General features: G+C 40.3%; 1 long non-coding RNA gene across 2 annotated transcripts in view; it reads right to left on the minus strand.

Moving 5' to 3' along the window:
• Window positions 1-983: 983 nt before the first annotated feature.
• Window positions 984-15,358, minus strand: part of LOC137352412 (uncharacterized) — a 32,062-nt gene continuing 17,687 nt past the window's right edge. The window contains exons 2-4 of one of the 2 annotated variants that reach the window (XR_010969709.1): window positions 12,904-12,940; window positions 11,453-11,608; window positions 984-2,451 (exon numbers count right to left, since the gene is read on the minus strand). This is a non-coding gene — a long non-coding RNA (uncharacterized lncRNA). Of the gene's footprint in view, window positions 2,452-5,723; window positions 5,787-11,452; window positions 11,609-12,903; window positions 12,941-15,358 lie in introns of those variants that run through there. The other variant, XR_010969708.1, reaches the window with a different exon arrangement.

Consider the following 15,358-nt stretch of genomic DNA (forward strand, 5'->3'; position numbering starts at 1 on the left):
TTCTTTCACCATTCACATGTTAGATTTTATGAAATGTAGTACATTTTTTTAACTCATGAATTGGGAGTAGAATGCAAAGGACATGGTGCTACAAAAAATATCCCCCAAAACTGATGACTCTCAATCTTCGAGCTAACATTTAAGAAGAATGGCATCTATGATGACTGATGTCTTACTGCTCACCCTATTCCAAATTATATTGATGCAGAATGTGCGTTGCCTGATTTTTTTTTTGACTTACTTGCCTAAAGCAACATCTTGTGGAAGTTGCACCTACAAGATAAAAAAAAAGCAGTTTGCAGTGTGGAACTCATTAAAAAAATTAACACTTCAAAGTAAGTAGCAGCTTTAATCAAAACCTACAGCAAGTTATGGACTTGGAGCAGATCTGAAATGGTGCTAAGGCAAGAATAAGGAAACAATTTGTCAAACTGTCCAGACTGTTTAAATTCTGCACCACAAATGAAATGTTTCCAAAAAAATGTCTGCTACCAAGGCCAAAGCTTGATCAGAACTTACAGGTAAATGTAGTCCTCCCACAGGACCTGAAATAGTTCTCTAATACTTAATCCTGCATGTCTTCAGCTATTCATCAAGGTAAAAAATTTCAGGATGGAAGACTCTAGGGTTTTACACTTCAATAAACAATAAAGTTTTGAGACACATTTGCTATTGCATGTGTTGATTTCTGTCAATTAATCGTGTTTTAAAATAAAACTTGCCCGGGCTATGTTAATATTTGGACTGATACAGTAAAAATGACAACTACATAATAACCAATACAATTGCCTTAGACAAGTACTATAAAAAGCACAGTGTACACATTACATTATTGTGATACTAAGAAGTAGTTTGTAATGTGTTCTTTATGTTGTCTGATGCAACATAAATGAGATGCATGGAGTCCAGTTGGTTGAAGATCTCAAACAGGTTTATTACAGCTAAACTATTATACAGTACAGAGCTAACTATTTACAGAACCTTCCTCTAGGTGTTATAGTTGCAGAGTGAATCTGGCTTCAAGTCACAAGACTATATCCTGGTACTTAGCTTAATAGCTTACTTAAGATCTTAAAGGGATATCACTCTTAAAGGCAATCAAACAATGATAAGTCTTGTATGTTACAAGTAAAAATATATATAAAATTAGATAACATCAAAATTATTTACACAAGGATAGAAATTATGAACTTTACACATGCCAAAGCTTAAGAGTCCATATATCGGTTTGGTGGTGTGTTGAAGAATTTGCATCTAAGCTGTTGCTGTTTTTTCTAAAGTTTCTCCCTCTCTGCATTCAGTATCTGTTGCTCTGCCTTCAGCTAATGTACTTTGTTGCTTTTCTCAAGATGACAACTTTTGAGGCCTTGTCATTCTTGGAAAGTTCTGGCATCTCATCTTGAAGAATCAACAGATGATACTTCAACTCATTCCTCCTCTGCCTCCTCAGGATATTACGTGTTCATTGCCTCTCCTCATCCTCTGCGTCTGAAGGTCTTGGGTTCAAGGTGGAGATCTTGTTGGGGGAGAAGTACTTGGCCTCATGGAGGAACCTTCCCGTTCTGGCTCGTTGTGATGCTGGCGGTTCTCTAGCGAGCAGAAGTTGTGTTGTTGCTGGTTTTGCAGACTGCACCATTTGACGCTGGCCAGAGTCTGTGAGCAGGTTCCTGTCCTTGGAGATTTCCCACTGGGAATGCTCTTCACTGCCAGCCTTTGCTTCTCAGCACTGACAATGTTAATCTCTTCTTCTGAGTCACTGGAGCATGAGGAAACACTGTCTGTTGACAAAGAACTTTCAACATCTGAGTTTGGATCTTCATTCACTTGGTATGGCATCTCTGAGAAGGGACTGATACTTTCCAAACCAGAACCACTGAGATCTTGCAGGAACTGTGACTCAATATAGGTTCCCTTGGTCTCTTCTCAGCCACCAGGTAGGCAGAATAGGAAACAACACCATACTGACTGATCATTGAAATATCTGCACCATCCTACAGAGCTTCCATGAAGGCCTTGGTACCAGACTTGTCAATGGTGCCCAAGTTGTTGATCAGGTCAGCCTTGGTCATCCCAATCCCAGTGTCTATGATGGTGAGGGTGCACTCTTGCATACTGGGAATTATGTCAATATTCAGATCCTTACCACTTTTCAATTTTGAAGGATCAGCCGGGCTTTCATATCAGTTCTTGTTCAGAGCATCAGAAGCATTTGAGATGTGTTCTTGAAGGAAGATTTCTTTGTTGGAATAGAAAGTGTTGATGATCAAGGTCATAAGCTGAGCAATCTCAGCCTGGAAGATAAAGGTCTCACCTCATTATCAAGGGTGTGAATCTCTTCGGGCATCTTGCTGGGTTAGTCTGCTTGTTGGTGTCGGTGTTGTTTTGCCTCTGTCTCGCTCTCTCTCTTTCTCGCCCACTCTGCTCCCTCACAAGTTAAACTACAGAGTTGTACTTTCAAACAACACAAAGATAGAAGTACACATTAGGAATAAGGTACAAGCCTGAAAGGTGCTCAGGAAGTGTTAAGACTGAAGCATATACTACAAAAGAGAAAAAATATGGAAAAGAAAAATGATAATATTAACTAAAAAGTGAACAGTTGGTAATCTTTAGGCAGTTATCTTTTTGGGCAACAAAAGCAGGTTTTAGTAAAAGCGCATGCCTGGAGAACAACTTTAGGTAAATTAATAGATATAGAATCATATAAATTACACCACAGAGGAGCCCATTCTACTTGTGCCATTGCTAACTCTTCAACAATCATCTATTGTAATTCCATTTCTCTGTATCATTTTACATATCCCCTTTTTAAATGTGTATCCAAGTCCCCTTTAAATTATGTTATAGTCAATACCTCAATAACCACTTATGGCATAAAGCATTCTATATTCTAAAAGCACTCAGTGCAAAATTTAAAAAAAATGAAATTTCCTCCTGTAACAATCTATTGATCATCATGAGATTATTCTCCCTTGTAACCAATTTGCTAAGAAATGGAATCTTTCTTTCACTGTGCCCTCAAAACCTTTTGGAATTGTAAAAATTTCTATTAGATTTGCCCTTAACTTTCCCTGTCACAGTGGAAAAGCCCCAATTTTTTGAACCTTTCTTCACAACTATAACTGCTCATTCCTAATACTTTACAATTGAATCGGAATTGTACGATTTCCTAAAATGGTCTGGGTACCATATGCGTCACACAGACTGTAGTACATCAAGCCAAGGACTATTGAGCTGAATTTTGTATCATGTAGATACCATAGAATAATACTGCATAGAAGAAGGCCATTCAGCCTATCGTATATCTGCCGGCTCTTTGAAAGAGCTATCCAAGTAGTCCCACCCTTGCCCTTTCTCCAAAGCCCTGCAATTTTTTCCCCTTCAATATTTATCCAATTCCAGTTTGGAAAGTTACTGTGGAATCTGCTTCCACCACCCTTTCAGGCAGCGCATTCCAAATCATAACAACTCACTGAACATTTTTGTTTTAATGCTATCTCTTTTTTTGCCAATTACTTTAAATCTATGTCCTCTGGTAACTGACCCTCCTGCCGGTGGAAATAGAGTAAATAGGGAGAAACTGTCAAAACTCTTCAAGATTTTGAACAATGCTATCAAATCTCCTCTTAGCCTTCTCTGCTCTAAGGAGAAGGATCTCAACATCTCCAGTCTCTCCATACAACGGAAGTGCTATATCCTTGAATGTCTAATAATCATGTCGAATATTTTGCTGCACATTTAAAAAACAGTTTATTTCATTTAGGGTTATTTATGTGTTTAAGCAGTCCCAATGATATGGTTAATGTTTCTGTATGTGGACTCCTCAAAATAAAGGAAGAGTATGGAGATATAAACAACCATGGCAGCTGGAGTGGAAATGATTTGCTTTTTACAGTACAAATGAAATTTTACTTTACCAGTAAAAACCTTTCCCTTCTGCAAGTTAAAGACCTTGGCTTAAATCATGTCTTCTCCATGCATGTTTATAATCCCTACTCACGTGAAGAATCAAATGGACATTTTCAGCATGTGGCCTGTATCTTCTTGGATGTACCTGTTAGTGGTTTCTATATTGTTTAGTCGCATGTTGTGCTGTTTCATCCACATTCAATGGAGCAAGACTTTGCCTAGCGATAGCCAAACCTGCCTCAAAGTCAGAGGGTGTAGGGTTCAAATCCCACTAGAGAGAATCTTGGCAAGTGGAAACCAAAGCTCTGGTGGGGTACTCAAGTCTGATGAGTTTGAGTAGAACAAACGCCCTATCAGCTGGCTTATAGATGGTTATGGCCATGGATAGAATTGTTCATGTCACAGCCTGTCAGACTGTTAATCAACTTACAAATCCTTGCACTACCTCATGCTATTCTCCAAGGGAAGAGTGTGAAGATATGAAAACAAGACTATCCAATGCACATATTCAGAATAAGGCACTAATATAATGGAAAGTAAATAATACTTATACATATTGTACTTGGAATAATGTGGGTGAAACTTGTTAATATTAATGCCTTCACATACATTGGAATGATACACATGATATCATATGCAAATTTCAACTGTATTGAGTACTGGTGGGAGTGTGACAAAAACAACAGCTCTCATCTATATAACCCCCTTAACATAGCAAAAGGCCCCAAGATGCTTATCATGCTGATGGAGTATGTCACAGAATCATTTGGAATTTATCAAGAGATGGAGATTAGCCCTTTTTTTCTGCCGCAAAAAAAACTGATTTAATCGGTATTTTTATTTCACAGCCTTAAAAATATACTTGTAGGTTAAAACTATATTGACATTGGTTAACTGGTGTGAAATCATAAATATGGGTTTAATGCCCAGATTCCCACGTGGCAAGAGGGTGGTGCAAAAATTACCAATAAATAGGATTTCACCCACATTTACACCAAAGAGTAGTGTGGTAATACTGAATGACCACACTGGTGTACCAGCACAAAGTTGCCATTTATTTTGGGATGAAGAACATGGCTTAAGTAAATTTCTGGATCAGTTTACACTTTTAGTTGCGGGGTTTCATACATAGTGTTTCATGCATACTATAAATGGGCCAACGGAACAGGATTGTTGGATTACTGTCAAGTTAGTCAAATTTAGATCAGATTTCTGCCATGTGCCTTAACCCACTGATAAACAGATTGATACTGTTGGAATTAAATTCACTTAGGACATGTATTACTGAGTGGAAATAACACTCTCGAGCTAAACCTGAATCAAAATCTCTCGAAAGCTGGTCTATAGTAAAATGTTTCATGCAGCAACTGTATGAATGTCAGATTTCACCAAGCTAATAGGTGGTCATCCATTGTCTCTCGAGATAAGGAGGCCAAAGAAGAATACTCTCATGAATCACACATTAAAGCTTTCCTACAGTTTCTGTATCATAAATTTGACAGTGTATGTAGGCAGGGTACAGATGTTAAAATCTAACTACCTCCTGAGTGCACACAGCACCAACGTTAAGCACCCCTCTGGGTTTCCTAAAATTTTAACGCTTTTCAAAATGTTTTGCTTTAAAAGGGGTCCATTTTCAGGAAAATCTTTTATTGTTTGGGTTGGGGTGGAGGAAGGGGTAAAGAAGAGCAAGACAATGTGTACATTTTCAGTACTGTGGAGTCTAGTCCAAGCGACACAATAATGTACACAGATGCAATTTACATCGATTGTTTAATGAGGACTGTGTCATCAGTATTTTAACACTTTGGAATAGTCCTTTTTCTTTTCAGCTGTTTTATTTGGTGTGGCCATCTTGAAAGGTCTTTGCTTCATTCCTGGATGAAAAATAAAAATCGTACAAATAGGGAGAAGCACTTTTGGTTCACCACATTGCACTCAAAGGTTAAGATAAAAAGCTGATAAAGAGTAAGTGCAGTATAGCTGCCCAACCCCCAACCGATTGTAACATCCACCCTCTTCACACACACACATACATGCACACGCTCCTTCAGCTTTGCAACAGCAAGTGTTCGTCAGTCATTGCAAATAAGACTGCAAGTGGCAGCACATAATTCCAGCTTCAACTAAACTTCTCAAGGTCACCAGCACATTACTGGGTCACTCATAAATAAGTCGAGTAAAGGGGCAAAAACACTCTTCCCATTCTTTCCTGTTGAGATTATTATCAGCATGCATCTGGCCAGCAAAGTGATGCCTCCCTATGGTACACAAATCCAGCAGATGCTGAACACATTGGAACCTTACTGTTTATTTTCAATATCCAGGGAAAAAAGAAATTAACAGCATTTGACTGTTTTAGTGTCGTTTTAAAGAGCTTACCAGGGCCATTAAAACACTAGAACAGAAGTGAAGGTATTAATAAAACTTTCCATTAATTGGGATCTGCAATTGATTAGAAATCATTGGCTTAATTAGAACAAAAATTCACGTTTCCTAAACAGAGAGTTTAATTTGCATCATATTGCTTAAAGCAATCAAGACAGAACATCTGAAAGTCAGGGGACACCATATTTGAATATTATAAATTCAAATAATATCCTTAATAGCTGTTAAAAGCACAATTAAGTCATTAAAATGTTCCTAAATCATATTTGCAATTTCAAGGTAGTTCTTTGGTTTCCATCAATAACACATTTAATGTCATAGCGCATATTGAAGTAAATATTAATTGTGCGTTTGAAGCAAACACATTTCAGCCATACAGCCGAGATATTACTGTAACTGATATTAGTGGATGTCTCGTAATGCCTTTATTTAAAATGGGTTAACGCCTTTTTAAACAAGCGAAGGAAGGAATGTCACATGAACCTGTTCAGCATTCATTTGCTGATGTCACCAACAGAAATTTCTAGGCTCCAGTGACCTGACACCTTCAGAACTGAAGGAGCTGTAAAACAAACTATTCCTTTGTTTGCCTATCTTGTCTGTACTTTAGAACCATCAAGTGGAGTAATAACTGAAAATCAGCCTAAATGTTGCTTACAACTGGAACCACCATACCACAGTGCAGGAAGCTGCCTATTCTATTCTATTACAGAAGAGAGTTTTTTTTTTATTTTGACGGGGTTCAATAGTGTTGGCATAGAGAAGATGTTTCCGCGTGTGTGGGAGTCCAAAACTAAGGGTCATAACCATAAAATAGTCATTAATAAATCCAGTAAGGAATTCAGGAGAAACTTCTTTACCCAGACAGTAGTTAGAATGTGGAATTCTTTACCAGATGGATTGGTTGAGGTGAATAACTGAGATGCATTTAAGGGGAAGCTAGATAAATACATGAGGGAGAAAGGAGAGAAGGATATACTGATAGCATTAGATGATGTAAGTGTGTGGATGTCCGTGTGGAGCATAAACACTGTACAGGCCTGTTGGACCAAATGGACTGGTTCTGTGCTGTGAATTCAATGTAATTCACAGAGGTTTTGTGCACTTTTTCAGAGTAATTCTGTTAATGACAGAAATTCTTTTGAAAACCTACTAAATGCACACCCACCAAATCTTGACAGTAAGTATCAAACAGTGAAGGTTGTTTTTTCTAATATATTGCTAAAAAAGTTCACAGTTCTTGTCATGAAGTATGATATAACTCAAAATCTAAGATGATAAAATCAATAAAGTTCTTTGTTTAAGGTCACACACCACTAACTTCATTTTAAAAATAATTTTAAAACCACTACAGCAAGAAAAGTGAGTGCCGCAAAAAAAATCCCTCTCTTATGTTTGTTTTATGTGATAACAGTTACTAACTTGTCAAGAAAACCCCTCGTGCCAAATGAGAAATATTAACTTAATCAGTTGGAAACTTACATTAGACATTTAATGGAGAAAATATTGCAGTTAACTTTTTAAAAAACTGGCAGCCAAAATGGCCACAGCAATTTGCATCTGAAACACCTTTTTATATTCAACAGATCTACCTAGAGCCAGAGGTTTGAGCAGTATGCTCCCAGGACAATGGTTTGCTCTAAGTAATTCAATTACCTAAAATGGCTTCATTAGCACGACAGTCAAGGCAATCCTAACACATTGACTTTGAAAGAGCAAAACCCTCCAAGTATAAATTGGCATCCTGGGGCCTGTGGAGCCAATTGCTAATCTTGAATTTCATTAGAAGGTTCCAGAAAACTTGAAGCAGCCATGTGACCATCGGTCCATCTTGGGGGAAACTTTTTTCCCCCTTGGACAAAGAGACAGGCAGTAACTCAGACTGTGCAGCAGGAAAAGGCTGCGTGCCTCCCTTTCTCTCTCTCTCTCTCCCCCCAGATAACACAAGTTTGGAAACCGCCTGTGACTGTGAATCCCTCCAAGCCTACCGATTGCTACGGCAGATACCAGGGGAAGAAAACCAACTACAAGTCTGCCTCCAAGAAAGCCTTGAACTAAGCGGGCCAACCATAAAGTACACATTGACCAGACAAAGACTTCAAGAGTACAACTTGCTGGAAGAGTACTGGATCTTCCACTTCACAAACGGTGTATTTAAGTTCCATTTATTCTGGACTCGAAGCCAACCACCAAATCTATTTTTCCCTCTGTAATCTATTTGTTCTTGTGTGATTCTCATGTGAATGTGTGTGTGAATGTGTAGCATATTTTTTATTATTTTTAAATCTGTGTTAAATTGTTAAGTATAATAAACTTACCCCTTTCTTGTTTAAACTCAAGAAAACCTGTCCGATTGGTTCTTTCATGATCACAGTAAAGGTAAAAGGTAAAACACTCATGAGGTGGTAAGCACAATCATTCTAAAAGGAAGGGCAACAGGGGCAACTGTGACTCGCTCCTCACTTGCCATAACAACCTTGTAATTCATTTGGACTATTCTCCTTTTTGTGATTTGAAGTCTAAAGCCTTTCTATTCATTAAAATCTGTTACAGGCTTGAAAACATTTTGCTGTGAATGTTCAGTAAAGTAATTGCAACAAGATTTGGCTCAAATGTTTCCACTGCTGAGATATTCACTGAAATGCTATTGCATCATGATATACTTTTGCACTGAGTTTGCTGAGTGCTGACATAATGCATTTCAGTGAATATGTGGATTTGTTTAGTGGATTGAATACCAATGCTAACTATGCAAATTGCAAATTAAGACAGTGGGGCATAAAGTGGGCTGATTCTGAAAACAAACTATTCCTTTGCTGGTTATACCAACTTGCGTCCATTTCTAAAGTTGAGACATTACAGAAATTCAAATTGCTGCAACTTCAATCTCTGCAAAACAGAAGCATTACCAAATTGGAACACGAATACAACCCAAAACCAGGCATCATTTGGTCACTGTCTTTAGCGACACTGTAAACAGACCAGTAGGATTTGTCATGTTCATATTTCAATGGAAGGGCTAAAAGCCTTCCCAAAGAGTGGGCACACAAGTTTACCAGAAACTAAATGATCTCCTGTGCCATTGTTCATGTTGAATCATAGCATACACGGGGTTAGTTTTCACCTACACTGCTACTGGGCTTGCATGCAACATCACCTCCTCCCCCGCCTACCGCCATCAATGGCAACTCTCTTTTTTCTGACTCAGTTTTGCAATTCATATTTTAAATTTTTTTTCTGTTGTCTTTGATTTTCCTATCTGCCTCTGAGCCTTTCCCCTCAACCCAATTCAGAAGGTGTACAATAGGCTTCCCACTGGGAATTCTCCTATACCTTTTCAGTTTTTTTAGAAGAAGAGGAGGAAGAGCAATAGAGGAATGTCAGATTGGCTGGGAATCACTGGAAATTCATAGCACTCACCCACTAGTACACCCATATCACAATATACTGATACAAGCTCTCCTATCTCCAGTTGCTCCAGAAGCAATGTTTGAGGAGGGTTCACATTACAAAGAAAGCTATCTCAGAGTCAAGATGCCAGATCTTGCAAGCCATCTTATATCCCAGCTCTGACATAGCCACCCCACTGCCAGCATTTGTAAAGGTTACAATCACCTTTAACTTTTATACTATGGGCTGTATTTTACCCGTCCCTCAACGCCGCGGGTCATGGCGCAGGGGCCAGTAGAATTTTGTGGGGAGAGGCTCACTGCATATTACTGGCGGCAGTGGGACCTACGTGCGGACCCACCACCGCCTGGCGGCGGGCCCTTCATCTGCATATTCAAATGAACCTAAATGAGATGCAAATAAACTTACCTGCAGGTGGCGGACATCCCACGCCAATTTTACCGACTCCGAATGCAGCTCATATTGGATGTGGGGATGGTGGAAAGGGGTTGAAGTGCAAATGTAAAGAGGTAGGGGGGGAAAGTGCGGGTTGGTAATAAAGTTTCTTTTTCTGCTAATGTCCAGTAAAAAAACACTGGGGGGGATGAGAATGGGCCTCCATTATGTATTTAATTTTTATTAAATAATCCTTTACAATATTCCTTTAAAAATTAAAAATTCTCCTAAGTGGTTGCAGCCCTTTAAAAACGGCGCTGGCACCTGCACTGCGGCGCTGGACACCGTTGCCGGGGACACGGAGGCTGTCCCCCCACGTCATCGGGGGCCACTCCATTTAAATGAGCCCCCGTGCGTAATATCGTGGGGGCTCCTCAGCAGCATTTCCGTGTCAGAAGGCCGCCGAGTTGAAAGCGCGCCGCCGTGGAGCGCAGCGCACTGATAAAATTCAAGACTATGAGGTCATTCGCAGCTGCCAGCATAAAAGTCGGCCAATCAGCTATGCTCAGATGCACTAAGTAAGTCATGGGTGCATTGTTTACTAGAGCAAGCAATTTTATCTCATTCCCCAAGGGCAGTCAGTGGCATCATTCCAAAACACTGCAGTTTCGCAGAATAGCAGGATTCCCAAAGGTTCAAGGAGTCATTGACATTTTCCCCATTCTTTTCATAATTGTGGTTTTAACCATGGAGACTTCTCTGTTCACAACAACTCACAAGTTCCCAACATGCCACCTAACATATCCAACTTTCAAGAACGATGTCCATACACACAACTACTTCAGGGGTGCATGTGTGTGTGTGCATGCGTGCGTGTGTGTGTGCACACGCGTGTCTATATAGCCTGGCTTTGCATACTTTCTGCCCCGTGTTCAAGCATCAGCGGGGATGGTAAGTGCTGCTATCCTAAGAAGTAGCACTATCATTCATGCACTTTCCAGCCATGCCATGAGTACTAGGTACTGGCTCTGAATGGTCATTGATGTGACAGCAGTCTGAGAATTCACGGAGGAAGTGCAGAAATCCCTTAAGGGCTCCATTGCGGGGGGTTTCCCTGTAGATATTCCAGGAGCTGCACGTGCTGCTATTGGAATCCTTCACCTAAACTGCCATCTTTAGCCTATTATCTGATATTCCTGTCAATGCTTGCACCATTGCTCACCGATCTTTGCAATGCAATGCCCACGAGCTGTAGCTTCCCAGATGGGTACTTCCCAGTAGGCTTTTCAGATGCGAACTGACTGGTTTCTAACTCTCCAGTCAGCAATACATTCCTGTTAATGTGTCACCATCAGATGTTCCTGCTTACCCATGCTTTGTGTCATCCAGTGCATTCCCCTCTGGCTCGCTCTAATTCCCTAGGAGTGGATGCCCGAGCTGGTTCTTGGGAGGGGAGTAACCAAAGTGACTGCATGTGCTGTAGAAGTGATGGTAGCTCCACCTATGTAGGGGTCTGTATATTCTCCTGGAAGGAGAAAAGAGGAAAAGATCTTAGGATGGCTTCCAGAAGAGAGGAGTTCCGGATGGCACTTGGAGAGATATGAAGTTTTCATGAAAGGGTTCAGAGGTACAGGGTAACATAGCAGCAGAAGCAAAATATTATCTTCAACCCACAGATGTAGCACAAAACCTACTTCCTAATATCTGACACCCTCTATGGCCTCCCTGTCCATGATATACAGAGTTTCCTTCTGTTTATGGGCTGTCTTGTCTTTGTGAAGGAAGAATTTTTTAAAAATTACCTTAAGTTATCAAGAAATGCAATAACACACAGTTCACCTAATGTAATCCATAATATGGTGTGATGATATGCGTAATCAGGCAGCATTAAGTTCCCAACCTCCAATGGGTGAGTTGCTAATCAATGATGCTTTTATGATGCTTGGAATTCACCCACAATGTTTAAATGAGACTGAGCATAGAAATTAGAGTGGGGTCAACACCTTTATCATTGAGTGGATGCCATGTACTTCTGGTTGGGATCATAATCAATTGGGAATTCCAGGCTATTGATTCAATATTCATCCAGGCTGATTCTCTGATATTGGCTTAAGGAAGAATCTCAGGTTTTTCATTGGCCTGTCATGCCATGCCTGCTGCCTATGCTCCTGCTGATTGAACTTCTCACTGCCACATCAGATTCCCATGTTAACCCAGAAGGGTGCCAACTTTTCCTTGTGCTCTGCTCCAGGTCATTCTACCCCTGCATGGCACCTAAGATAGAACTTTTTGCTTCGGAGTCTGCACTTTTGATTTAACCATTTGAGTTTACAAAGCTGTGCCATAGATTTTGTAAAATGGATGAACCCATTGATTTAGCAAACCAACCCAGGAAAAACCGCCACCAAATACTAAAAGACATAGATTTACACAAAAGTAATTTGAGTTCTGAATCTGATCCTACATGGCTTAAGTGCATTTAGTGTGCTGAGCATTAATAAATGGATCATTGTGCAAGATTTTGAACTCAGACTCTGATTTTGCATTTGTGTGTCATGGTTGGGGCATGAACTCTGACAATAGGAGCTTGAGTTCGAATATTGTTAGGGACAAGTATATGTTTATCTGGATTCAGTTGCACGAAGTAGTTGGAAATCTTCACAGTTGCCTCTCTTCCAAGTTTAGTTTCAGCTGCATGGAGATCTAATTGTGTTTCTGTAATATGTAACATACAAACTGACAGGCAGGAAAAGGCCATTTGGTTCATTAAGCCTGCCCCATACCATGAAATCCAGAACATCATGATTAAACACTTCCTACCTCCCGACCGTGCCCATCCTTACAGCCATGTCATTTCCTGCAAGAAGCAAAAACAAAACAGAGAAATCAAACCCAGGGCCAATAACAGAAAAAAAATACTCTGGAAAATTCCTCTCTGATGCCCTCAGGCGATTGAAACTAATCCAGAAGATTGCATGGATCGAGTGTTATTGTCATGCAGGCTCCCCACCTGCCAAGAGTGAGGCACATTGGTTTTGTCAGATGAACATTGATTTTTAACTGTTGCTGGAGTGAGGAAGTGACTTGTTGAACAGATCAGCCATGGCTGGAAAAAAACATTTGCATACTAACAGATGGTGCTTGTGTAGACAAAGGACCATTCCCTAACACATTCAATCCACAATGGATGTTGCTCACCGGACAGTGAGGGGGTGGAGAAGCACATTCCAGGGCCTGCTGGGATGATGCAACCCACAGGGGCCAGGATTGGTTGGACCAGCTGGTCACATGACTAACTGGCTGTTCCAGGGCTTTTGAACTAGCCACAGAGGGTTTGAACTCAGAAAGAATGTGTATTCTCCTGGACTGAGAAGATCTCTCCTGTCTGCTTCCATCTCTTTCTCACAAGCTCCTGAATCCAGTGAAGACACATGAACCCAAAGAGAGAATAGTCTCCTACAGCGAAGAAGGTTTGAGAAGAATACCGGGCCCCAATGAAAAGCAAGATCTACCTACAATCAAGGACTCTACAATGAGCTAGAAGAACCGTAACAAAAAATATTCAGATATTGCCTCAAACTTTTCCACTTTATTTTTCTTCTGCTCTTTTCTGTCTCTATTTGCATGTGTGTATCGTGTATGCATGCTATTGTGGGCACATTGTGTATCTGTAGGCGTCAACCGAATTAGAGTTTAAGTTCAAGTTTAATAAGTTTCAACCTTCCTTCTTTAAACCTAAGAAAATATGTTTGTGCTGGTTTCTTTGCTTTACAGACCAGGTGAAGGCTGAGAGGGATCCCTAGACCCCTTTCTCACTTGGTCATAACATTTATCTATAAAGATACATATTACTGATATCTGTCTCAGCAACGCCCAGCAACACTCCTGCAACACAAACTGAGTGTGACAAACTGTGAAACATCACTGAATAGTGTCTGGAGAAAGTTGTAAACTAGGCCTATTTTAAAGGTGCTTAAGCAATGACTTTTTTCGAATGGGTGTATTGTTTGAGTTGCATAAAAAATGACAGACTTGCTCGGGTCATGGCCCAAAACAAATGACATACTACTTTGCGGATACATTCATTGTGGATCTCATACAGCAGTACTATTTTTTAACACTCGGGTAAGGTTACTTGTTGGCAGGACCGGGATTATTCTTTGCCAAGAGTCATAGGTCACATTACAAGGAACCCTCGCTACTTATGGGCTTCCCCACTTTTCACTTGCAGTAACAGGAAGATGAGCCTCTCAACTTCACTACAGTTTGACATTCCAAACCCCCACAACAAACATGTGGATATGTGAATTGGAGCAAGTGATGCACAGACTGGACATTGGAACGTATTAGGATGTCTGTGACCCCTGCTGCAAGCTCACCTTCAATCCACTCCAAGTCGCCACAATTGAAGGGACAGATTTCTATTCTCCACTGCACCCCACCTTCCCCCCCACCTCCCCCTTACCTCCCAAGCACTGCTCCAACCCAATACCTAATGAAGCAGTGACTGTAACAGGATATTGTGCAGGCTTTGTCTGCGTTTACAAATGTACCTAAAACATATCAACTTCCTCAATTTTGCATGGTGCAAAAGTATTTCTTCTGGCTATCTGTTCAAAATGGAAGAATTGCTATTTACTTCTTCTTATGGTTTCAGAAAAATAATCTGTTTTTGCTATGACTGTGAATCAGGATTTCCAGTACGATGAGTCATATCAGATGATATATCTTGACCTACTTTCCCAGAAAAGATAAAGAAATGTGGCAATTTTGAAAAGTATGTTACATACACCAGCAAAGAGAATAACATACATACACCATTCTTTATCTCCCTCCACCATCAAAAGGAGGCAACGTTCTACAAATAGTTGGCTATTTGTAAGTCCTTGACCCTTGTGCATTCATACATTTCCATATCTATAGAAAACTTTCAGGCCCAACTTTGTGGCTCCTTAGCTGCAGTTAGTGCAAGCTGACCAGTCGTTGCTCACTCAAACCTATTTGGCCTCTACTGCCCTCTGGTGCCCCCCCAGTCTTGCTCCTTGTTAATCCTTCAGACCTTTAAAGGTCTTTATTGAGTCCCTGCTGGAACACAGGGCATTTGAATTACACAAGAGCTGTATTTTATACTCACAGCCGCAGATTCAAACCTGTTGCCAGCTGATCTGTTAATCACAAGTTCCATCTGAATTAATTAACCTTTAATTTGACCCAAGATCCTTGGAAGAAAGGGCATGCTTGCCAGAAGTTACAGGCAGAGATGTTATCAGGGCTT

Source organism: Heterodontus francisci, chromosome 38 (genome assembly GCF_036365525.1).
Source record: "Heterodontus francisci isolate sHetFra1 chromosome 38, sHetFra1.hap1, whole genome shotgun sequence".
In the NCBI taxonomy this organism is placed as follows: domain Eukaryota; kingdom Metazoa; phylum Chordata; class Chondrichthyes; order Heterodontiformes; family Heterodontidae; genus Heterodontus; species Heterodontus francisci.